The sequence below is a fragment of the Petromyzon marinus genome, chromosome 9 (assembly GCF_048934315.1).
Source record: "Petromyzon marinus isolate PM22_M1 ecotype Great Lakes invasive population chromosome 9, UKy_Petmar_22M1.pri1.0, whole genome shotgun sequence".
Classification (NCBI taxonomy): domain Eukaryota; kingdom Metazoa; phylum Chordata; class Hyperoartia; order Petromyzontiformes; family Petromyzontidae; genus Petromyzon; species Petromyzon marinus.
The window spans coordinates 9912750-9919975 of NC_133675.1; the positions used below are offsets into that span (position 1 = coordinate 9912750).

General features: G+C 55.7%; 1 protein-coding gene across 4 annotated transcripts in view; it reads left to right on the forward strand.

The window, feature by feature from the left end:
* SFXN5 (sideroflexin 5) overlaps positions 1-7226 on the forward strand; it is a 151573-nt gene that overhangs the window by 115811 nt on the left and 28536 nt on the right. The window lies entirely within an intron of this gene.

The window sequence follows — 7226 nt, forward strand, 5'->3', positions numbered from 1 at the left end:
TTGGGAGGCGGTGGTTTAGTGGTTCGTGTACCGCGCGACTCCTGGCCACGGCAAACATGAGTGGCATCCGAATCTGGCCCCCTTGCCCTCCGAGTTCACCATCCTCGCACGGGACAGCGCGGTGACGGACGTTTAAACGATGCCCGTGACCACACGGCACGGGGAGGCCTTCGTCCAGAAATAGGTTGAGAAATGGCCGTTCATTCTTTTTATTACATGCATCTATTATGAATGAACGATGCTGACGAGATGGCACCCGGAATTGCGCGGAAAACATACGAACGTCCTCGCAGATAGTTTGGCAACCCCGCTTGCTGTACCGCCTCCTGATCCCATATTAGGTCCACTTCTTCTCGCCATCACCTCCCCGTCAACCCCCACCCCGACCGACCCCACCATGGCCCTGTCCCCCTTCCCTAACCTCTCTCGCCCTCCCCCCACTAAACCCCCCTACCTCAGCACCCCGCAACTCCCCTCTTCACAGCCATACCCTCCCGGCCCCGTGCTCCCCGAGCTCGCACTGACGAGGAAAACCAATATTGCCCGCGCCGACGACGACGCTGGGTCGAGTTTGTTTGACTTCTGTACCAAAGCGCTAATATTAACCAGAAGTGTAAGTGCACCTGAAATAATACGGCCGAGTGCTGAATGACGGAGCGCGCTTGACAGATCTAAGATAAACTATCGTTGCGAGCGCGCCAGCAGGCTTAGGAACAGCCCGCTAGGCCCCGTGACCTCTGGACAACACTTCTTTTTGTATGGCAGTCAGGAGGCGCTAAATCAATTAAATCTATTATAATGAAGCATCCTTCACATTCTTGAGCGGATATGTGTCACCGGTTATATTTAGCGCACGTGTAATTCGCCGGAGGAGAGCTACGCACGTTGGGGATGCGGGGGGGGGGGGGTGAAAAATTATGAGGTCATTTTATTTTAAGAGTTAATGTCAGTCCGCTGATGTGATGAAAGATTATCCACGCTATGTCAGCCGTGGGAGTTGTGACCATCGTTCACCGTGCTGGTCGGTCAGGGCTGGCGAAGGGAGAGAGGGGGCGGAGGGGCTACAGCATTGGTTCAGAAATGTTAGACATGGCAGTGGTTAGCGCGGCGTGCTAACCACTGCGCCACCGCCCCTTTAGCCAATGAAACTTTGTTGAGCCTGAAGACTCGTTCTCTGGAGGGTCCTGCATCGTGACGCTTGGCCGGTGCCATGTACCGGTGTTTTGCCCGAACGTTGGAGGACACCAGAGATACCAGAAGAATGCTCATGACCAATGCAAGGTTGATAACTCAAAGCTCTGCGCAGTTGGGTACAATCATTAATTCGACTCCACTAGCGATATTTTTGAGCCTATTAGCACCTTATAGAACAATTTGTAACAGCGGTACAGATCGTAGTTTTTGTTAAAGCAATATATATTCAAATAAAATCAATCACTAGATATTAGATATCAAAAAAGAGGCAAAAGGGTTGAACCATTTAAACGTAAAATTCGAGCATGAATGTCTCATTTTGTGGATAGTTGTACAAATGGAGGGGGGAAAAAAATGTCTAGTAATACATATATAGATTTAAGAGTGGATGTGTTGGCTGTCTGGCTAACACATTGTCAGATCGCAAAGGACTGCGTGTTTGTGTATCGGAGTGTCTCTCTCCCGCTCTCTCTCTCTCGCTTGTGTAAGAATTGCCTAATCAATCCCACATCCACGAAACGTGGCCGCGACCATCTGCTCCACATTTACCACCCCCCCCACCTCCCCCCCCCACCAAATGCTGGCCAAAACAAGACGCACGGCACTCACCACGCCACGGCGTAGACCACGGCCGCCCTCGCTTTTAGCAACGTGCCGAGAATCTCAACCAAACTAAACTTGTTTTTTTTATTTTACCAGGTAAGGCCCCACTGAGCTACTGTATGTATCTAGCTTTTTTTTTTGAGAAGCGACCCGGCCACAAATGATTGCTCAACCAAGTGTCTTATCACGTGGAAATGAATCGCAACCAATTACTCTTATAATCGCACGTCGATTCTAAATATGGAGGGGGGGTTGGGGGTGGTGGGAATAGGAAAACCGGAGGAGAAAGATCGGCCAGGGGGGAGAACATGCAAACTCCAAATATATAGGCGTGATGGGTCGGGATCGAACTCCCGACCTCCTGTATACCAGGCGAGGGGGTTAACATCTCGCTCACGGCACCGAGACCGCTACTCCGTCTGAATCCCCAGACCTCTGCGAACCCGAGCGGAAGAGTGGACGCGGTGGGGTTGCAGGCACCGAAGCGCGCTGCTGCTGCTGCTGTCAGTGGCTGTGTGATACCAGAAACGGTTGCCACCTCAGGGATATCTAAAAACCGGGACGGTAGCGTGACACGACAAATATCTTACAATACCAGCAGAGGGAGAAGATCTGCGTGTAAATGCATCGTTACCATTATGCAACTGAACAAAAAACTGGCGCTTACAATGTCCCGGGAATACTCACAGATTGCCCGGGACAGCAGCTACCTCGCAAGAGAAAGCTCCCAAGAACAACGACTGAGACAGGTGGCAACCCCCGGTGCCGCCAGCAGGTAGCGGCCGACTTGATGGCGGATGCATTGTCAAGGGTCGTGGCGACTCGGACCAGAGGGGCGGTGTGCGTTGGGGCGCGGGGGATGGGGCGAGTTAAGAGACGCGCACGAGGCCCTGATTGGCTCATTAGCGCCGCTTGTTTGTGCAGCCTGGAGTAATTACACGGCTGCTTCGAGCCTTCCCTCTCACCCTCCCTCCAACTCGCGCTCGATCAATCTCCACCGCCTCCGCTTCCCTCCCTCTCCCACTTCCTAGCACATTCGCCCAACTCCTTAACCGTGCCCCGCTCCTCCTCTGCCTTACCCCTCCTCCCCCCCCCAAGTATTGTGTGTGGGGTGTGTTAGGAGAGGAGGGGGGCAAGGAGATAGCAGAACGGCGAAGATCGTTGTCCTCATGCAGTGGTGTTTATTTACCCGGTCACTGAGAACCGCCCAGCTGTGTAATTGCCGCTTAATGGGCAAGGACACGTCAGGCTGATTATATTCGTTTCGAATCGTGGGGATGCGACGCATGGGAGGTGGCGGTGGGGGTGGAAGACACAAAGAGGTGTTGGTGGTGGGGGGGGGATGAAAGGAGGAGGAGGGGGGTAGAGGAGGGTAGAGGAGGAGGAGGGTAGAGGAGGAGGGGTGTAGAGGAGGAGGAGGGGGGTGGAGGAGGAGGAGGGGGGTGGAGGAGGAGGAGGGGGGTGGAGGAGGAGGGGGTGGGGGTGGAGGAGGAGGGGGGTGGGGGTGGAGGAGGAGGGGGGTGGGGGTGGAGGAGGATGGGGGTAGGGGTGGAGGAGGAGGAGGGGGGTAGGGGTGGAGGAGGAGGAGGAGGGGGGTAGAGGAGGAGGAGGAGGGGGTAGAGGAGGAGGGGGTAGAGGAGGAGGAGGGGGGTAGAGGAGGAGGAGGGGGGTGGGGGGTAGAGGAGGAGGAGGGGGGTGGAGGAGGAGGAGGGGGGTAGAGGAGGGGGGTAGGAGGAGGGAGGGGGGAGGAGGAGGAGGAGGGGGGGGTGGAGGAGGAGGAAGAGGAGGAGGAGGAGGGGGGTAGAGGAGGAGGAGGGGGGTAGAGGAGGAGGGGGGTAGAGGAGGAGGAGGGGGGTAGAGGAGGAGGAGGGGGTAGAGGAGGAGGAGGGGGGTAGAGGAGGAGGAGGGGGGTAGAGGAGGAGGAGGGGGTAGAGGAGGAGGAGGGGGTAGAGGAGGAGGAGGGGGGGAGGAGGAGGAGGGGGTAGAGGAGGAGGAGGGGGGTAGAGGAGGAGGAGGGGGTAGAGGAGGAGGAGGGGGGTAGAGGAGGAGGAGGGGGGTAGAGGAGGAGGAGGGGGGTAGAGGAGGAGGAGGGGGGTAGAGGAGGAGGAGGGGGTGGTGTAGAGGAGGAGGAGGGGGGTCGAGGAGGAGGAGGGGGGTAGAGGAGGAGGAGGGGGGTAGAGGAGGAGGAGGGGGGTAGAGGAGGAGGAGGGGGGTAGAGGAGGAGGAGGGGTGTAGAGGAGGAGGAGGGGGGTAGAGGAGGGGAGGGGGGTAGAGGAGGAGGAGGGGGGTAGAGGAGGAGGGGGGTAGAGGAGGAGGAGGGGGGTGAGGAGGAGGAGGGGGGGTAGAGGAGGAGGAGGGGGGTAGAGGAGGAGGAGGGGGGCAGAGGAGGAGGGGGGGGGCAGAGGAGGAGGGGGGTATAGGAGGAGGAGGAGGAGGGGTGGAGGAGGAGGAGGGGGTAGAGGAGGAGGAGGGTGGAGGAGGAGGGGGGTAGAGGAGGAGGAGGAGGGGGGTAGAGGAGGAGGAGGAGGGTGGAGGAGGAGGATTCGCTTGACGGTTTCCTCCCCCTTGGTGTTGCCCACCGCCAACCCCGCAGTGGGATGACGATGACGATGATGAACGTCAGGCTCGCCTGAGCTCGCGCATTTGATCAATCGCGAAGGGACCGAACGATCAGCACCATCGACCCCCCCCCACGTCCTCCTCTGCCTTGCACCACTTCATGAGATGCACCCCCCCCCGCCCCGTACTCACCGCCGCTCGTGTTGTGCCGGTTTTTCCCGTTGCTTTGGTCGCGCAACACGTTTCTCGCGGCCTAATTTGCACGTTAGCACAGTGGCCAACAGCGCTTGCCGGCGCTCGGAGATGAAGTGTCTGTGCATTCATTTGTGTATCTACCCTCGCCGTGCGAGAGGCCACGTTCGTGGCGGTCCATGTGACTCTCGTATGGCTCCGTCGTGGTTGTGTGCAATGCGGTTTGTGTGTGTGTGTATGTGTGTATGTGTGGGGAGCGGTAGTGTAGCGGTTAGCGCGCTGCGCTATGAACCTGGCGACCCGGGTTCGATTCCCGCTCACGGCCAACACCAGTGACGATTATCTGAACCGGTCCCGGGCCTCCCCTAGGTCGACTCAGCCTCAAATGAGTACCTGGTGCGGTGTGTAAACATTGCCACTAGGGAGACAAAGGCGGTCGGGCGTGGTGCTGGCCACCCACCCCCTCGTGTACCGTTCCGGCCTTCATAGGTGCTCGCTAACAGCACTTGCCCCTACAGTCTGTTAAGGCTATATGGGGGATCTTTGTCTTTGTATGTGTGCCCAACTTCACCGGCTCTCGAAATGAAGTATGGTCAAATGCCCCCCCCTGCCCTGCCCACGACTTCCACGGTGTGTGGAGGCTCTCATCACGGTCGTTGCATATTTGCTTGCTCACATGTTCGGACCTATGAATGCGAATATGAAGACGCGCACACAGACACACACAAAGGTATGGGTGTACGCCTGCCTGTGCGAATGAGTGTTCGTGTGTGTGTGTATACGTGTGGTTGTGTGTACACATACACAAGCGGAAATTATCTCTGGATTGTGGAGGTGATTTGGAGGGGGGGTGCAGCCGTCATTAAGGGGCCTGACCCCAGGAAATTACTTTTACAATCCGAGGAATGTCAGGAGAGGATTCCCCCGTGAGGGAACGGAGGCCTGGGTGGCTGTTTGTCAGGGCGGGGAGGCCTATCTGTGAAAATAAAAGCGTGGATCTGCTCGCGGTGTGATTGGCGGAGCAGGAGGAGGAAGAGGATGGTGGTGAGTAAAGTTGTAGTTAATCTCAAAAAATGTGTTTTATCCTCGAAGAATACGAAGCTCTTTTTCACAGATGCTCAGCAGTAAGAGCAGTGGGCAGGGCATTTGGTTTGTTGGTGTAACGTTCTGACCTGCCCCTACTGGACATCTGTGAAAAAAGAGCTTCATAGCTCCTCCGGTATAAATAAATATTCAGATTCTGATTTCGGATTTGTAATTCTCCGACTTGTCGGCACTGCAAGTATGGGAGAATGCATGCATATATAAAATGTGCTATACTCATCATGAGCAACAGTAACTATGCCTTATCCACTGCTGGATAATTGCCTCGAGCCACTTGCATAAAGTACAAGCCGTGAGTGGGCGGGGGGTGAGAGAGCCCCTGCATCCTACAGAACTGAGTTCGATTCCCAGCCATGGCTAACATCAGTGGTGAGTGAAATCTGATATGGTCCTGGGCCCTCGACCCTTCGCCCCCTGGCAGTGACCAGCCTCGTGAAGTAAATCACCCCAGGGGCAGACGGGGAAACCTTCATCCTACGGTGGACTGAAAATTGACAAAGAAATGAAAATGATTCACGAATGAGACTTGTATTTGCCGTGTCAGTGTTCATGTCAAACGTGGGTAGCCTCGCACAGGACGCGGAGGAATCGCTCCCAGATATCTACTGTTTTAGTTTTTGCAAACAAAGTTAAGAGGAGCTACACTCATTGCGGAGAGTACGGGATACGTGCTTGTGTGTGCATGTGCACTGCGCTACAAATCTGACTTCCGGAGTTTGATTCTTGGCCATGGCTAATGTCAGCGGCGAGCGTCGTCTGAACCGGTTCCGGGCCCTCCCCTTTGTGAGTTCGGCCTTAAATGAGTAGCTGGTGTGGTGTGTAAACATCGGCACCTCCTTCGTCCACCATTCAAGCCTTCATTGGTGCTCGCTAACAGCGCTTGCCCTAAAAGTCTGCTGAAGGCTATATGGGGGATCTTTGTTCGATCTTCGTATTGCACACACACTCGAGCGTTCAAAGATACAACGGCATCTCTGTCTTTTCGTCTCAAACGGTGTTCATGCCAACATGCGGTGACACGAGATCTCGGCAGCCATTCCGGGCACATCTGACATCCGTAAGCACACAAATTAGAGAACAAATGATACATCAGCTGAACTTTGTTTTCAGTTGCTCTACGCATGCACGCACGCACAAACAAAGCCAAAAGCCCCATATAGCCTTTAGCAGGCTTGATGGGGCAAGTGCTGTTAGTGAGCGCCCATTCAGGCCGGCACAGCACCAGGTACTCATATAAGGCCGAGTTGACCTCGAGGAACTCCACAACCGATGCTATGGCTGGCACTCAAAGTTAGAAGTTCAGGTTTTGAAGCGCCATTCACTGTCCACTATTTCACCATTTCACCATTTCCCACTTACAAAGACAAAGACCCCCCCATGCAGCCTCTTAACAGACTGTTGGGGCAAGTGCTGTTCGCGAGCACCTATGAAGGTTGGCACAACACACAACGGGGTGCGTGGCCAGCACCATGCCCGGCCGCCTTTGGCTTCCTAGTGGCGAGATGTTTACACACTGCACCAGGTACTCATTTGAGGCCGAGTCGACCTAGGAGAGGCCCAGGACCATGTTCAGC